At 43.1% G+C, this 18,603-nt stretch overlaps 1 protein-coding gene across 4 annotated transcripts in view; it reads right to left on the bottom strand.

Annotated features, from left to right (window-relative positions):
- Positions 1–17,288, bottom strand: part of LOC126282049 (glycine receptor subunit alpha-3) — a 692,635-nt gene extending 675,347 nt beyond the window's left edge. For 3 of the 4 annotated variants that reach the window (XM_049981479.1, XM_049981476.1, XM_049981477.1), the window contains exon 1: positions 17,071–17,166. The gene's annotated coding sequence lies outside the window, so the exon portion shown is untranslated. Of the gene's footprint in view, positions 1–17,070 lie in introns of all 4 variants that reach the window. The other variant, XM_049981474.1, reaches the window with a different exon arrangement.
- Between the last annotated feature and the right edge of the window lie 1,315 nt (positions 17,289–18,603).

Here is an 18,603-nt window from a genome sequence, read left to right as displayed (position 1 = left end):
AGTGTGGAAGCAGGTGTAAGAAAGTTGGAAGAATGAGAGGGTGTGAGAGGGCAGATGGAAGAGAAGGGGTATGTGGAAGAAAGGAGAGAGAAATAGTTTATACCTTTTGTTTTCTAATAGAAGACTGGAAGAAATAAATGCCTGGGCAAGCTAGTTGGATAATAAATGGAAGGAGAGGCGAAAGGAGCAAGAAAGGAAGGTGTTTACTGCGATAAGAAATGACCTTTGAACCGTCTACTCGACACCACGTTGTCTGCAATCCATATCGGAAACAACACGGTGTCGAGCAGAGACTCCTGAGGAGAGCTATCCCACGTGTACTAGCAACAAGGACTCCACAATAAATGTGCCAAGGAAATCTAACGCTCTTTTGGCAGTGGTGGGGCCTGAAGAAGGCGGTAATGTGCCGCCGAAACTAGTCGTGTGAGACAACAAAGTCATTCTCAAGATACAGCTGTGGTGGTACTTTCTCTCATAAACTTTCCTTTTTATTGTCAGTCTGTATTTCACATCCTCTCTACTTCCACAATAGATTACCTTTAGAGTCTCTTTTCAACATGTTATTCCATGAGCATCAGCTGAATGAATTCTACTACAAACTATTACATTTATTTTACTTTTATTGATATTCAACTTGTAATTTCTTTCGAAGACACTATATATTCTGCTGAACTGATCTGTCACGTCTTGTAACTCCTCATATTGAATTACAATGTCATTGGCAAATCGCAGGGCTTTTATTTCTTCTCCCTGATATTTAACCGCCTTTCCAGGTTCCTTTACCACTTGCTCTATACACAGACTCAATACCAACTGAGAGAGACTATAACTGTGTCTCGCTTCCTTTTCAACTACTGCTTCCGTTTCAAGCCCTTCTACTCTTGCAGTTGCTGTGTGATTTCTGTACAAGTTTTAGGTGACCTTCCGTTTCTTGTATTTTATTTTATCTGTCTTCAGAGTTTCAAAGAGTTATTGCAGTCTACACTGTCAAAAGCCTTATCTAAATCCACAAATGCTACAAGCGTAGGTTTGCACCTATTTAGTCCATCTTCCAAGATCAGTTTAGGACCAATATTGCCTCACGAGTTCCTACGTTTCTCCGTAATCCTAACTGATTTCGTTCAAAACAGAATATCAAATCAAGCACCTTTCAGTCGTCTAAATTTCTAGTTGTTATTCTATTGGGCTACTAGTTTTTGCGATACATTACGCCATCTTCAGGTCCCCTGACGGACGTGTTGGAAGATTTCCATCTCTGGTCCATTCACAATAGGGGCCAGCATTCAGTAATTGGTATCCATAGATTTTTGAGACAGTGATCACTTCAAACATCACCTTCTGACTTTCTCAAAAATCTACGGATATCAGTTATTGAATGATGGCCCCTATTGTGATTGGACCAGAGATGGGAATCTTCCAATACGTTGGTCAGGGAGACGGAAGATGGCGTAATACATCGCCGAAATCGGTAGCCCAATAAAATAACAATTGTAAATTTAGACGGCTGAAAAGTGTTTGATCTGACATTCTGGACTGAACAGCCGAGGTCCCACAACCATCTATGAAAAGATGGACATATATAGATTTTATTCAAGGTGGATTCAACCAATTTCCCATTCTTCTGTAAATACAGTGCCTGACAGAATAGTGAAGCACCCAGAGGGGAGGAGGAAACGAAATGAAGTTTCACGGGTTGGGGGGGGGGGGGGGTTATGTGATGTTACTCCAGTGACTACAAACTCGAACCACATTTACAAATATCTTGGAAGTATGAGCCCAATTATCAGTGTGACGTTGCACCCCTCTGGCCTGGATGGATGGTCTGATTCGGTTGGTAAGGGCGTCACTTAGCCATTGAATCCTCTCCTGAGACAAGCTTGCCCACAGCTATTGTAACTACTCCTTGATATCCTGAATATTAGCACTGGGACAGAGTTGTGCTCCAAGCTGGTCACACATATTCTATCGCGTACAGATCTGGGGATCTTTTGGTCACAGGAGCACCTCAACATCAATTAGTTCATAGAGCCAGCTGCCATGTGTGGACTAGCATTGTTCTGTTGAAATATCGCACCATGGTTCTGTCGCATCCGATACAACACATGAGGACGCATAATGTCCGTGATGTACCACTGTGCTGTGAGAGTTATTTCAATCGCTACAATCCATGACCTGAAGTCATACGAGGGGGCTCCCCACGACACAACGCTACGACTAATATCGCTATGCCTCTCCAAAACGCTAGAAGAGTGGAACCTCTTCCCAGGTCGCTGACACATCGCTGGTCATGATCATCCGGAGTGGTGAAGAATCATGATTCTTTGCTGAAGACAATGCGACGCCATCCATCAGCAGTTCGTTCTTCTTGGGTATGGCACCACTTCAAATCCAGCAGTTTTTGTTGAAATGTTAAGGGCACTGGGACAGAGTTGCCGTCCAAGGTGGTCCAACACGTACTCTGTTGGGGACAGGTCTCAGGATCTTTTGGCCATGGGAGTACTTCAGCATCAAGAGATAGTTCATAGCTGGAGGGGTAGTAATTCCCTAGTTCAGCTGATGTTAGTCTTCGACCAATGGTGCGAAATGACACTGAATGTTGCAGGTAATCCATTACTTGCCCTCGGATGGCAGACACAGGTGTGAAGGGATTAAATAGTGCTTGGTGACCCTCGTTTGTGGTGGTCACAAGAGGGTGACCGGAATCTTGAGGACGAATAGGCCTGCTCTCACGTTTCCACGTGGTTCGACACCAGATCATTGGCCATCTGAATGTCCCACAGGTATAGATATTGCAGCGAGGGAAATGGATACACACAAATAGGTCCCTTTTAAACTCTGTCAGGTGCTAATAATGCTGCCTCACACAAGTACACGACATCTCCATGTCCTTCACAGTAATCGCGTCACATATGATGCTGTCCACTCACTTTATATACCGTACATGACCCGATAACAACACTAGACGAAAACGGTAATGCACTTTAGTGGCCTTTCTACTTATCACAGAGAATTGCGACTCTGATCAGTTACATAGTTGCCAATGGTGAGTACGTGCAGGAAGTTATGCTGATATCTGACCATGTCTCCTGGGGCTTAACATTTGTCAGGCAATGTGTTAGGCCAAAATCTTCGCATCAGTTACCAATAAAGTCATCGGTTTGCTGCGTTTGGTTACTGTTAAAGACTCAAGTATAAGTATCAAATTAATTTCAAATCTGACTGTAGTCCGTGCATGGTGTTAAGTCTTGATGTTACTAGGCATAACACTGAAGCTTCTGTGCATAAAACATACAAAGAGGACTTAGACACAACAGTCGCCGCGTGGGATAGCCGCGCGGTCTACAACGCCTTGTCACGGTCCGAGCGGCTCCCCTCGTCGGAGGTTCGAGTTCTCCCTCGGGCATGGGTGTGTGTGTTGTCCATAGCGTAAGTTAGTTTAAGTTCGATTAATTAGTGTGTAGGATTAGGGCCTATGACCCCTAAGTAGTTTGGTCCCATAAGACCTTACAACAAACTTCCAAATACTCAACAGTTTGGAAGGCCAAGTGCTCAGACAACGCATTTGCGTTGCAGCAAACTAATAACGCTGATTAAATTGCGTTGTGCTGGGAGCTTATTATTTAGGCAAAAGTTATTTCGTTTCAATATTTGTCTTAAGAAGCTCCTCTGATTTTGATAACGCGTAAGAGCGAAGCATTCATTAACATGTAATGCTACAGCAAATGGTGTACAATTAAGCAGGACATGCAGAAAAGTTTGCGCTCCTGGAGTGAATTTTGATAGTTAAACTTTTATGTAAATAAACAGAACCTTAGCTTCTCAGCTACATGAAAAGTTCAGTTATCATTTGAGTTCACCATGAGTGGGTGAATTTTTGAGTCACGCCGTGTATTTTTGAGTCACGGTGATAAGATTTTTAGGAAATGGCGCAAATGCAATTGGAAGCAAAACATTTCTCGAAAGATGTAGTCTGATGCGATAATGAGATACACTTTAAAACAAAAAAAAAGGACGCACCGGGAAGGAATTTTCCGAATGAGATGAAAATCGGTAGATGTGATGTACGAGTACAGACAAGCAAATGATTATAACTTCAGAAAAATTTGATGATTTAATCAAGACAAAGAGCTTCTCAAACTGAGCAAGTCAGTAACGCGGTGGTATAGCTCTAAACCTTGTGCATGCAGTTATTCGGCTTCGCATTGACTGATAGAGTCGCTGGATGACCTCCTAAGAGATGTCGTACCAAATTCTGTCCAAGTGCCACGTCAATTCGTCAGAATCGCGAGCTAGTTGGAGGGCCCAGCTGATAATTTTCCAAACGTTCTCAGTTGAGGAGAGATCGGATGGTCTTGATGACCAAGGTAGGGTCCGGCCAGCACGAAGACAAACTGTAGAAACCCTCGCCGTGTGTGGGCGGGGTTTATCTTACTCAGATGTAAGCCCAGCATGGCTTCCCATGAAGGACAACAAAACAGGGCGTAAAATATTGTCACATACTGCTGTGCTCTAAGGGTGTCACGGATGACAACCGAAGGGGTGCTCTAAGAAAAGAAATGGAACCCGAGACCATCACTCTCAGTTGTCGGGCAGTACGCCGGGTGACGGCCATATTGGTATCCGAACGTCATCCGGAGCTTCTCCAAACACGTCTTCGGTCTGGAACCCCATTAACTGTAGTAGAATTGTCTTCAGTGATGAATCACACTTCGGACGACCCTTATTTCGAGACAAAGAAAATATTTCAAAAGTACTGACCATACTGCACTGCATAAAAATGTATAACTTTTCAAAACCACGTAGTTGTCTCCCACTGTGACGCATGAACTTGAAATCTGGCTCAACAGTGCCTACAGCCTCCCTCCGCAATTGTGCAAAATCGTGACGCGCTGCGATGTCAGTCTCAGGCTCGGCAACGCTTCAAACAGCAAAGTGTAGGCACAAGCGAAAGAAAGACCGCAACTCAGAATTTCATGTAAGGTGAAAGGGTGGTTAATGATGTCACATTGCTTCCAAATTTCAGCATGGACTTGTCACACGATGGTGAGGAAGTCACATCACATCTTACACGCATTCGAGCCCTTCTTTTAACCCCTCTGCGATGGAGGTAAGAACCTTGACATCCAGCGTTAATATCACGCAGTTTGCTTATTGGTGGCCGTAAAAACATTTCAGATACACCGCCGCTCGGAATCCACAGAAAAAACCCTCAGGAGGTATCACAAAGGGCGACAATGAAGCAACTCCTTCCCTTGCCGCGTTGATCCCAACACAGTGTGCCCATGAAAACGACAGTTCGTAGTGTGATGAACAACAGGACGACATTCTTGGCAACTTTTGGCACCTTCTGGGACCCACCTCCAGATGAATTAACCCTTCTCTAATTCTCTAAGTACATAGTGACTCTGCAAAACCATTCAACGTGGTCGCATCCCTTTGGACGTAGACGAACACAACCATTTCCAGTCCTGTTCAGCCACACCTTTATGGAGCCACCACCAGCTTGCGCAGTGCCTTATTGACAGCTTAGATCTATGGCTTCATGGCACGTGCCCCAAACTTGAGCCCTACCATCACCTCTTACCAGGACTCATCTGATCAGGCCACGGTTTTCCAGTCATCTAGGGTCCAATCGATACGGTCAAGAGCCCAGGAGAGGCTCTACAGGCGATGTCGTGCTGTTAGCAAAGGCTCTCGCGTCGATCATCTGCTACCATAACCCATTAACGCCATATTCCGTCATACTGAACTAACGGATACGTTTGTTGTACGTGCCACATGGATTTCAGCGCTTTTTTCACGTACTGTTACTTGTCTGTTAGCACTGACAACTCTACGCTGACGCAGCTGCTCTCGGTCGTTAAATGATTGCCGTCGACCAGTACGTAGTCCGTCGTGAGACGTAATGCCTGAAATTTGGAATTTTCGGCACACTCTTGACACTGTAGATCGCGCAATATTGGATTTCGTAACGATTTCCGAAATAGAATGTCCCATGCATCTAGCTCGAACTACCATTCCGCCTTCCCGCCGTGCTGCCATAATCACGTCGGAAACCTTTTCACATCAGTCACCCGCGTCCAAACGATAGCTCCGCCATTGCAAAGCCCTTTTATACCCTATGTACGCGATACTACCGTTATCTGTACGTGTGCATAGTTACAATCCGATGACTTATCACCTCAGTGTATATGACAAGTGGCTGACTGTCGTGTTTCTTCGGCTCTGGAACTCAGCCACATTTATCAGAGACAAATTACGGTACATCATTTTTCAAAATTTAAACACCGTGATTTCTATATACAGATGTTTCTATAATTGTACCAATCTGTTGGCGGTATAGTTGGACAAACCAAAACGAAAAGCAAAAGTTCCATTGGACATGGGTAGAAAAAGAAATTGAGCAAAGCCCTGTTTGTGAAACCATTAGTAACATGTAACACTACCCCTCCCTCCCCCCACCAACGATTCTTTGGAGAATCCACCTCCCAGATTCAAACGTCTGAGGCCATGAGTTACTCTGACTTTAGGCAGGTACACAGTTTAATACGTGACTTGAAGCCTCTAACGTAAGATTGTACCTCTTAATGAGTAAATTATGACAGCATTTTAAATTTGCAAATTCAGTCAATAATTTTAGGAAATACTGAAAGTCAAATATTTGTTGCCCCTGGATGCCGTTAGGTAGGCAACCTGCAACTAAAATTATGACCGTTTTATCCGTTTAGTAATACAACAGACTGCAGCAATTTGATTTCGAAACGAGTTCTGTCCTCTACCTCTCTGTGCTTCTTTCTGTCGTCTTCGTAAAGAGTAAAACATTCTTTCTCGCAGAGGAGGTGGAAAACGCATCTAAGGGCTTCCAAAAATAATAGACGGATAAGATAATCAAATTCTGAAGGCGGCAGGGGTAAAATACAGGGAGTGAAAGGCTATTTCCAATTTGTATATAAACCAAATGGTAGTTATAAGAGCTGAGGGGCATGAAAGGGAAGCAGTGGTTGGGAAGGGAGTGAGACAGGGTTGTAGCCTATCCCCGATGTTATTCAATCTGTATATTGAGCAAGCAGTGAAGGAAACAAAAGAAAAATTCGGAGTAGGTATTAAAATACATGGAGAATAAATAAAAACTTTGAGGTTCACCGATGACATTGTTATTCTGTCAGATACAGCAAAGGACTTGGAAGAGCAGTTGAACGGAATGGACAGTGTCATGAAAGGATGGTATAAGATGAACATCAACAAAAGCAAAACGAGGATAATGGAATGCAGTCGAATTAAGTCGGGTGATGCTGAGGGAATTAGATTAGGAAATGAGACACTTAAAGTAGTAAAGGAGTTTTGCTATTTGGGGAGCAAAATAACAGATGATGGTCGAAGTAGAGAAGATATAAAATGTAGACTGGCAATGGCAAGGAAAGCGTTTCTGAAGAAGAGAAATTTGTTAGCATCGAGCATTGATTTAAGTGTCAGGACGTCGTTTCTGAAAGTATTTGTATGGAGGGTAGCCATGTACGGAAGTGAAACATGGACGATAAATAGTTTGAACAACAAGAGGATAGAAGCTTTCGAAATGCGGTGCTACAGAAGAATGCTGAAGATTAGATGGGTAGATCATATAACTAATGAGGAGGTATTGAACAGGATTGGGAAGAAGAGAAGTTTGTGGCACAACTTGACAAGAAGAAGGGATCGGTTGGTAGGCCATGTTCTGAGGCATCAAGGGATCACCAGTTTAGTATTGGAGGGCAGCGTGGAGGGTAAAAATTATAGAGGGAGACCAAGAGATGAATACGCTAAACAGATTGAGAAGGATGTAGGTTGCAGTAGGTACTGGGAGATGAAGAAGCCTGCACAGGATAGAGTAGCATGGAGAGCTGCATCAAAACAGTCTCAGGACTGAAGACCACAACAAAATCAAGATAATCCTGCACGGAAGCACACTCTTATGTAATGGACCCAACTGAAACGTACATCGACAGTCACACAAATAAATTTTAATCGACATCCTGAATGAACGACGATTAATTAATCGCAACTACCAATCTCGTACCTAACTCGGTTATATTTTTGTTGCTAGCCAAATCCGCGACATTGGAAGAACGCCTGCGAAGGCTTAAGCGGAATTCTGGTAGCTCCCGAAGCGCTTCACATTGGCAGTGAACTGAGATCATTAGTTACAAATGAAGACGCGAACTATAAATAGTACATTCTCTCGAAATGTGTACTTTAAAAGTAGACGCTATAACAGTAAATATAAAAAAATTACCACTTTGTTAAGAGTTGTAAAAGTAGTTTCATACTGTGTAAAGATCTTTTTCTGGCTTTTTTCTTTGTTTTACTTAATTACAGTGAGAAAAAATATATGTACTTCATTCAAAGGAGAATTTAAATCTGATAAATATGAACGAAGTAAAGGCCGAATATCACTTAAAGTATAATTGCATGTTGTTCTCGTAAAAAGATGCTGGAACCATGTTCTTATACATGTAATTCTTATTAACGTTTAAAAAACCCCGTAGCAACTTATAGAAGGCTGAGACAAGTAATATAATATAAGACACAGAGAGTTGCAAATGTCGGGAAATTCCCCAAAAATGTGATGTTTAAGGCTTTCCCGGCGTACTGATTGTTCCATCAAAACACGGGAGAACTGCTGAATGTCAGTAACGTCCTACAGTACTACACTGGTACTCACCTGAAGATGGCCAGAAGACTCTGCGCCGAAATATCGTAGCAGGACGTTACTGACATCCGGCAGTTCTCCCGTGTTTTTATGGAAGAATCCCCAAAAATGCATAACAAATGTTGAACATGTGACGTCACCAGATGGCTTACCGTGTCACGCATGCAGCGGTTGGGCGTGGGCTTGAAGGGATGACAGTGATGCAATACTTGCAATCGAGCAAACGGTGCACATTGCGAACACTTTTGTATATGTGATCTGCTGTGAAGGTAGATATTTCAAAACTATTTTCCTCGCTGTAACCAATGGAAACCTGTTCATATTTTGTGTTTCTTTTCTTATGACCCTCCTTTTCTTGTTTACAGACATTATTTAGTAACAACACCGTAGGTCATTTACTGGCAGCAACGGAATGCGGAAGCTTCCAGCCGTTTGCTAATGATGCAGTACCATAGGGCTTTGTTGTATTGTACCCTGCTGTAAACCAGCGGAGACCGGTAAATAAAACAATAAATCTTACCTCAGTGAAAACACACAAGTGTCTAACGCAGTGAGAAACTTATTGCCTGCCAGACGCAAGACTGGAACACCGAGTGGCATTCAGTAAAGTCGGTCACGGGGGTAAAGAGCCACACCGACGGGAACACGTAACTTGAGTTGGGATGACCAGGTGTGGCATATCAACGCGCGGGGAGGCGTGCCATCCCGTGGCGTCCGATGTTCAACATTTGTCATCCAGTTTTGGAGTATTTCCTGTCACTTGCGGCACCGTGTGTCTTACATTAAATTATTTGTCTCAGTGCCATGTACGTCGTTTCGGAGGTTTTTAAAAGTTAATAATAATCACCCTGTACGTAGTTAGTCGAATAATGTAAAATAATTGTACAATTTAGAGCAAAATTAAATTATTCGAGACTGGCAATGTTACGTAGATAGTTGTTGTTGTTGTGGTCTTCAGTCCTGAGTCTGGTTTGCTGCAGATCTCCATGCTACTCTATCCTGTGCAAGCTTCTTCATCTCCCAGTACCTACTGCAGCCTACATCCTTCTGAATCTGCTTAGTGTATTCATCTCTTGGTCTCCCTCTACGGTTTTTACCCTCCACACTGCCCTCCAATACTAAATTGGTGATCCCTTGATGCCTCAGAACATGTCCTACCAACCGATCCCTTCTTCTGGTCAAGTTGTGCCACAAACTCCTCTTCTCCCCAATTCTATTCAGTACCTCCTCATTAATTATATGATCTACCCATCTAATCTTCAGCATTCTTCTGTAGCACCACATTTCGAAAGCTTCTATTCTCTTCTTGTCCCAACTGTTTATCGTCCATGTTTCACTTCCACACATGGCTACACTCCATACGAATACTTTCAGAAACGACTTCCTGACACTTAAATCTATACTCGGTATTAACAAATTTGTCTTCTTCAGAAACGCTTTCCTTGCCATTGCCACACTACATTTTATATCATGTCTACTTCGACCATCATCAGTTATTTTGCTCCCCGAATAGCAAAACTCATTTACTACCTTAAGTTCTCATTTCCTAACCTAACTCCCTCAGCATCACCCGACTTATTACGACTACATTCCATTATCCTCGTTTTGCTCCTGTTGATGTTTTCCTCCTTTCAAGACACTGTCCATTCCTTTCAACTGCTCTTCCAAGCCCTTCGCCGTCTCTGGCAGAATTACAATGTCATCGGCGATCCTCAATGTTTTTATTTCTTCTCCATGGATTTTAATACCTACTCCGAATTTTTCTTTTGTTTCCTTTACTACTTTCTCAATATACATATTGAGTAACATCGGGGAGAGGCTACAACCCTATCTCACTCCCTTCCCAGCCACTGCTTCCCTTTCATGTCCCTAGACTATTATAACTGCCATCTGGTTTCTGCACAAATTGTAAATAGCCTTTCGCTCCCTGTATTTTACCCCTGCCACCTTCAGAATTTGAAAGAGAGTATTCCCGTCAACATTATCAGAAGCGTTCTCCAAGTCTACAAAAACTAGAAACGTAAGTTTGCCTTCTCTTTATCTTCTAAGATTAGTCGTAGGACCAGTATTGTCTCATGTGTTGCAATATTTCTACGGAATCCAAACTGATCTTCCCCGAAGTCGGCTTCTACCAGTTTTTCCATTCGTCTGTAAAGAATTCGCGTTAGTATTTTGCAGCCGTGACTTATTAAACTTATAGTTCAGTAATTTTCACATCTGTCAACACCTGCTTTCTTTGGGATTGGAATTATTATATTCTTCTTGAGGTCTGAGGGTATTTCACCTGTAGATAGTAGTGAAGGTAATTAAAATGCGCTCTCCATGAGCTTAGTGGATGAACGAATAAAACTGTAAAGTTTCCAACCACGTCAGTTGGCTCTAATAAGTGGCGTATCCACGATCGTCTTCTACTTACATTGGGCGCATTACGATAGCTGCCTTCGGAGACTGAAGATGTGTGGTGAAGCCGCATGTAGTATGTGCAGTGGTTGGCAGGTAACTGACATAGATTCAGTCACCTAGGAGGAAGCCTTACAGAAACCTATCTTTTATATGGCTTCTCATACACTGATACGCCAAAGAAACTAGTAAATAGGCATGCATATTGAGATACAGAGATATGTAAATAGGCGCAATACTGCGCTGCGATCGGCAACGGCTATACAAGACAAATGTCTGGCGCTGTTGTTAGATCGGTTACCGCTGCTACAATGGCAGGTTACCTACGTTTAAGTGAGTTTGAATGTGGCGTTATAATCGGCGGACGGGCGATGGTACGATGAAGTGGGGATTTTCCCGGACGACCATTTCACGAGTGTACTGTGAATATCAGGAATCAGGTAAAACATTAGATCTCCGACATCGCTGCGACCGGAAAAAGATTCTGCAAGAATAGACCTACGCCTTATCTTATATCTATATGACGATGCTGTGCAGATTATATTTATATGTTTTGACGATGCCATTGTGGCCCTATCACTTTAGGACGTGGTGTAAAAAAGGTCTGAGAATGGTCATTACGGACTGAAACCGGTCATCGTCTAAAGAATTCATATTGTGATCAAAGACTAGAATAAAAAACATTTGTTTGTGCCGTTCAGAAGCGATATCCACCCCCTGGTACTCTTACGGATTTATGGACAGCCCTGCAGGATTCATGGTGTCAGTTCCCTCCAGCACTACTTCAGACATTAGTTGAGTCCATGCAACGTCGCGTTGCGATACTTCTGCGTGCTCGGGGGGGGGGGGGGGGGGGGGGCTACAGGATATTAGGCAGTTGTGTCAGTTCCTTTGTATCTTCAGCGTATATCTACAGCATTTTGCCGGCCGCGGTGGTCTCGCGGTTCTAGGCGCGCAGTCCGGAACCGTGCGACTGCTACGGCGCAGGTTCGAATCCTGCCTCGGGCATGGATGATTTCCTTAGGTTAGTTAGGTTTAAGTAGTTCTAAGTTCTAGGGGACTAATGACCACAGCAGTTGAGTCTCATAGTGCTCAGAGCCTTTTTTTTCTACAGCATTTATGCGATAGTTTGTTTCAGCAAGACGGTAATAGCTCTAATAAATGTTTCTCGTTCCATTTGATAGTTGGAAAAATATGCCTGTTCTTTTGTGAATTATGCGAAAATGCTTGTCATGCGTTGGATCCATTGTGAATACTGAAATTACTCTTACATGAAACTGCTCCCATCAAATTCATACAACATGTGAAGATCCGAAATACAACTCAGAAAATTATCCACACTGCACAAAACACATAATTTCTTGCAAACTTTGTCTCCCATTGTGACGCAAGAATTTTAAATTGAGCTGAAATGTGCCTACAAGCTTCCTATGTACTGGTCCAAAAGAATGATGCCCTGCGACGTCACCCTCCGATTGGGCGAGCTTCAAACAACAAGGTTCCGATGCCGACACATACGAAGACTAGACCACATATCAGGAGTTCATGTGAGCTGTGAGGTGGTTTATTGATGTCACATTGGTAACAAATTTCAGCACAATTCTGCCCAACGCCATCGTGGACGTATCACAAGATAGGAACGTCGTCACATCCCGTCTTACCCGCATTTCAGCCCTCGTTTTGATCTCTCTGCGATGAAAGACATAACCGTGACACCCAGCGTTGAAATCACACGGTTTTCTTATGATGGGGGGGGGGGGGGGGCAGGGGAAAATATTTAAGGCCCAGAGCCACTCGGAATCGACACGTAAAGTCCTCAGGGGATGTTGTAAAGGGCGCCAATGAAACCACCCCTTCCCTTGGGACGTTCATTCCCTCCAGTTCACGGTCGACAACGACAGTTTACAGTGCGATGAGCAATAGGACGACGATCCTGATAACCTTTGACAGTGCTGACATCCCTTAGAAGATTCAGTCCTTCTCTAACGATGTTGTGGGTCGGCAAACCCCATTCAACGCGATCCCACCCCTTTGGACTGTAGCACGACAGTCATTATTGTGTAGTTTGTAATCACTAAGGACCACTCAAAACTATTCGAATAAATTTGAATGTGTGCTGCAGCAACGGTGCTTATTCTTTTTCAGCCCCCTCTGTTTCGTGGCGTCCTGTGGCGTTATCACAGCGGGGTGCAGCATTAACACACGTAAAAATAACGGCAATACAGTCTGTGCCAGCCGCGCAACTTAGTTGAGTCCATTAAAAATGTACCAGTCAGAGACTTGGACACCCATTTCAGCTGAGTGGTGTCTTGCAGCTATTCCAGAGCGTGATGACAACCCTTTCGGCACCCCCGATGTGGTGCCCAACTAAGGGTGTTTTATTCAAGTACATGTCAATATTGCTGCCCTCATTGATCAGACTGCAGGAGGCCGCTAAACAGAAGGGCTGAAAAAGCATAGCCGGCCGCTGTCGGCGAGCGGTTCTAGGCGCTTCAGTCCGGAACCGCACGACCGCTGCGATCGCAGGTTCGAATAGTGCCTCGGGCATGGATGTGTGTGATGTCCTTAAGATAGTTAGGTTTAAGTAGTTCTAAGTTCTAGGGGACTGATGACCTCAGATGATAAGTCCCATAGTGCTCACAGCCATTTGAACCATTTGAAAAAGCATAAATACTCTTTGCTGTTTCAGGTCACTTTCAAATTACTTCAAATGATTTGGAACGGTTCCTAGTGATTCCACCCTGTACACCAGAGCAATAATCGCCGTTTTGCTACGTCCAAAGTGGTGCGACCACGTTGAATGATTTTGCAGGGTCACTACGTAGAGAGGAGGATTAATTCATCAGGGGGTGCCAGCAGGTCTCAAAAGTTGCCAAGAAGACAAGAATGCAAGTCTGAAAAAATAATATGAAACTATGTCTGAAGATTCCGCCTTAGACAAAATGCAATTTCCGTGTCTTCACTTCTTTACATACACGATTTTGTGCTGTTACATAGTCCTCGGTGGTTTTTTCAGTGTGTTCGGTCAGACGGTTAGCTGCGTTCTGTAATAAAAAAAACTGAGTGAGTGGATCATTGAACTTGAGCGGGTGTGATATGACGTCCGCCCAGAGCAAACACAAGGAACAATAACGAAAAAATGAGATCAACGAAAAAAGAAAAAAAGATAACTGGTAACGTATTTGTCTAGCATGCACAGGATCCTGGTTCGATTCCCGGTGCATCAACAAATACACGCAAGCTGAGCTACAACGATCAGTTTCACTGGGAAATTTTACGAAAGATATACATTAGTGCGAATTTGGTTAATTGCGTTCTTGTCTACACTCTTCATTACAGAAAAAGTTTTAATGCTGTTAGGAATTTGCTACTAATAACATTTTGTTACTTGACATATTTTCTGTGAAACTAAAATCTTAGGTTTAAAACGACAATTACTGATATTTCAGATATTTTTCCCTTGTGTTTATTACAGTTATTAAATTTACACTCCAGCAGAACTGTTGTTCAGCTATGTTTATTTCTTTTCAGAATTCAGTTTGCGATCGTGTTATTGTGATCTGTAAGAGAGTGTACATAGCTGTGAATTAGAAAACGTATTACATCGACTGAAACCTGTAATACCAGTAAGTGTGGGAAACCGTTTCACCTTACGTTTTCCCTTTTTTCTGTTGGAGGTAGTTTCGATATCATGAAAATCTTCCTTTTTGCTTGTTCTTCAGATTTTGACAGACTACATTTTTAAATACGTAGCTCATGTTGAGAACATCTCATATGCTTCGACAAAATATTTTAAGGGTGCATTCTCTTTCGCGTCCCTTCGTTCAAATGCAGAACTGTGCGACATGATTTTAAGAGATGTATTGCGATATAAGAGTAAATTTTCCTGGTTGAATTATCAGAAATGGTACATTAAATTTAGCTTCGCACAATGGCATGTTACGAATCTGTCGCACGCATGAATACTTTCAGACTTAGAACTAGGAACGTTATTAGAGGGGGAATACAGATCTTAAATTTTTGTCAGCGCAGAACACGCGACACTGGCCACACTGTTAGTTTGCAACCCCATACGTCGGTCTTCGGTTTTGGCAACAGGTGTTTCTTAACCCACAGGACAGACGGTGCGTATTTGGAGCGCAGACAGGCCGCCAGGAAGGAACAGATAAGAATTACATGGATTCATTTAATTCATGTACATTCAACACCATAATTTGTTTTATCGAATACAATTTTTATATTTCACCACTAATGAAGGAGCTATGAGATGACACGAATTACAGCCTAACAACGAGGTATCACCCAAATACCAATATTACTCATCATTAATGTCACCACACTGTCCCACCTTTAGCAACACATTACACCTATACACTTGACATATTACTCTATATATATATATATATATATATATATATATATATATATATATATATATAATGTAATTTGGCAAGTCGTGCTTTTCTTCCAAAGATCGGGGATCGCCTCTACAATTTTTCCTGTCTAGAAACTTCTTCAGCTTTATCGCGAACCTTGCCTCGTAAGTTGCATCACTCCGCAATCCATCCAATAAAATAACCACCTGATTTATCCTAAAACCGTTGCAATTCTAGCCTTTTACAGTCCCCACACAACACTTCCACTCTAATTATGCTCTGTCATCCAGTCCTTGGTACAAATTCTTCACTCGCTATTGTAACAAACTCGGTGGATAGCCTGGAAACAATGTCAGCCTTCACAGACATAGAGGAACAACACACCAACAACAGTTTTGTGTCAAGTACAGCAATATTATGAATTACGTTCATTCATTTTTATTTACGTATTTCAATCTTGGTTAAAAAAGGCATGACCCTTATTTTGAGAGCAGAATATTGTGTTGCCACCATCTCATCCTGTCTTAAGAATTAAATAACAAAATGAGAAAAAAATATCACAGTCCCCATCAAGGCTAAGATACGTAGCACCCGAAAATCATCCATAAACACTGGAACAGCAAAACGGCGGAATTTTTCCATTTGAGCGTTCACTATAATTGCAGTCCACGCATTTGTTCCTTCAAAATTAGTTACAAATTTTATTTCGTTTTCCAGGCGTTTGAAATCACCAAAACATCTCACTCACTCGTAAAAATTTCATTCGAATAGTTACCATTTTTTTTCTAGATCACGCAGTTACCTGAAACTATTAGGGGTATGAAGTTTATTATGAACTTCTAATTAAGAAACTGAAACTGATTGCAACAACAACGATTGTTAAATTGAAATGCGATCGCCATAATCCAATAAATTTTAGCCGCGAGATATCAAGAGGTTTCCGCACAGTTGCTAAAAGATATGAGTGTGAAAAAGGCAACTTCTTACAAAGATAGCTATTCATAATTTTTGGTTCTTTGTAAGACACATACAAAAAATTAGTCAAAGGTAGGGATCTAAGATGTGCTTGCACAGACTTATTGCCTCTCGAATAAACGTACAAGCGATATTATTTCAAGAAACAAATTTAAAAAATAAAAATTCCTATGATAATTCTGTAGAGCAATGTCCTGACGTGTTTTTAACGATACTTCGTTAGTACTCGAAAACCGTATTTGTTTGCAGTGGTAAACAAAAGCAAAGCTATATTCCATGTGCGAACGGTTTAGTTTTTATATGTTTTATGACAGATAATAATGTTGCTAGAGAATATCGAACAAATTTAATCTCCAAAGCAGAAATGATACTGTTAGTTACCGCGACATGGTGAATCGGAACCAACAGATAACGAAAAAGTGATTCAAACGGCTGCAAGCAGGATTTAGGGTTGTCGAAAATTTACAGGGAAAAATTCATTTAGAGTGGAAATATAACTGCAAATGTGTAGATGTACTGAAAGAGCGCAAGCGAAACTGTAAACAGGTAGGCGTTTTGAAGTGTGCCAAGCGCCAGCATCCCTTGCTGAGAACGCGCCAGCGGCAGCGCCAGCTTCGGCTCAGCAGTACTCACGGGACGGCGTGTGGCGCGCTGTGCGGAGCCGACCACAGCTGATCGACCGCCGGCTGTCGACCGTCGACTGTGGGTCTCCGCAGACGGCCGCGCCGCGCCGCGCCGAGCGACGAACCCCGACCTGCGGCGAGAGCTGCCGGCGCCGCGCATGCGCCGTGCTGCCCACCTCACGTCACACGCGCGGCGGTACAGTGGCTCGTTACCTGCGTGCTCCTATACTGTTGAATACTGACTGCATTTGTTTATTTATTTTCGGCACCATGCTGGCCCAAGCCACTTTGCCACTGAAAGATTCAGTACAGTGCAACATCGTTTATCCGTACTAGGTATTATTGAAAATATTAATAACCAGTATTTTTAGAAACAAACAAATTACTCTACGATTTTTTTCAGCCACTTAATAAATTTGTACAGCCTTTTACATCCTATGAGTATTAGTTTTACACTACTGCCCATTAAAATTGCTACACCACGAAGATGACGTGCTACAGACGCGAAATTTAACCGACAGGAAGAAGCTGCTGTGATATGCAAATGATCAGCTTTTCACAGCATTCACACAAGGATGGCGCCGGTGGCGACACCTACAACGTCCTGACACGAGGAAAGTTTCCAACCGATTTCTCATACACAAACAGCAGTTGACCGGCGTTGCCTGGTGAAACGTTGTTGTGATGCCTCGTGTAAGGAGGATAAATGCGTACCATCACGTTTCCGACTTTGATATAGGTCGTATTGTAGCCTATCGCGTTTGCGGTTTATCGTATCGCGACATTGCTGCTCGCGTTGGTCGAGATCCAATGACTGTTAGCAAAATATGAAATCGGTGGGTTCAGGACGGTAATACGGAACGCCGTGCTGGATCCCAACGGCCTCGCGTCACTAGCAGTCGAGATGGCAGGCATCTTATCCGAATGGCTGTAGCGGATCGTGCAACCACGTCTCGATCCCTTAGTCAAAAGATGGGGACGTTGGCAAGGCAACAACCATCTGCACGAACAGTTCGACGACGTTTCCAGCAGCGTGGACTATCAGCTCGGAGACCGTGGCTGCGGTTACCCTTGACGCTGCATCACAAACAGGAGCACCTGCGGTGGTGTACTCAACGACGATCCTGCGTGCACGAATGGCAAACTTCATTTTTTCGGATGAATCTGGGTTCTGTTTACAGCATCATGATGGTCGCATCCGTGTTTGGCGACATGGCGGTGAATGCACACTGGAAGCGTGTATTCGTCATCGGCATACTGACGTATCACCCGGCGTGATGGTATGGGGTGCCACTGGTTACACGTCTCGGTCACCTCTTGTTCCCATTAACGGCACATTGAACAGTGGACGTTACATTTGAGATGTGTTACGATCCGTAGTTTTACCCTTCATTCGATCCCTGCGAACCCTACATTTCAGCACGATAATGCACGACCGCATGTTGCAGGTCCTGTACGGGCCTTTCTGGATACAGAAAATGTTCGACTGCTGCCCTGGCCAGCACATTCTCCAGATCTCTCACCAATTGAAAACGTCTGGTCA

This window comes from Schistocerca gregaria, chromosome 7, assembly GCF_023897955.1.
Source record: "Schistocerca gregaria isolate iqSchGreg1 chromosome 7, iqSchGreg1.2, whole genome shotgun sequence".
Classification (NCBI taxonomy): domain Eukaryota; kingdom Metazoa; phylum Arthropoda; class Insecta; order Orthoptera; family Acrididae; genus Schistocerca; species Schistocerca gregaria.
This window is presented reverse-complemented; position numbering and strand designations above follow the sequence as displayed.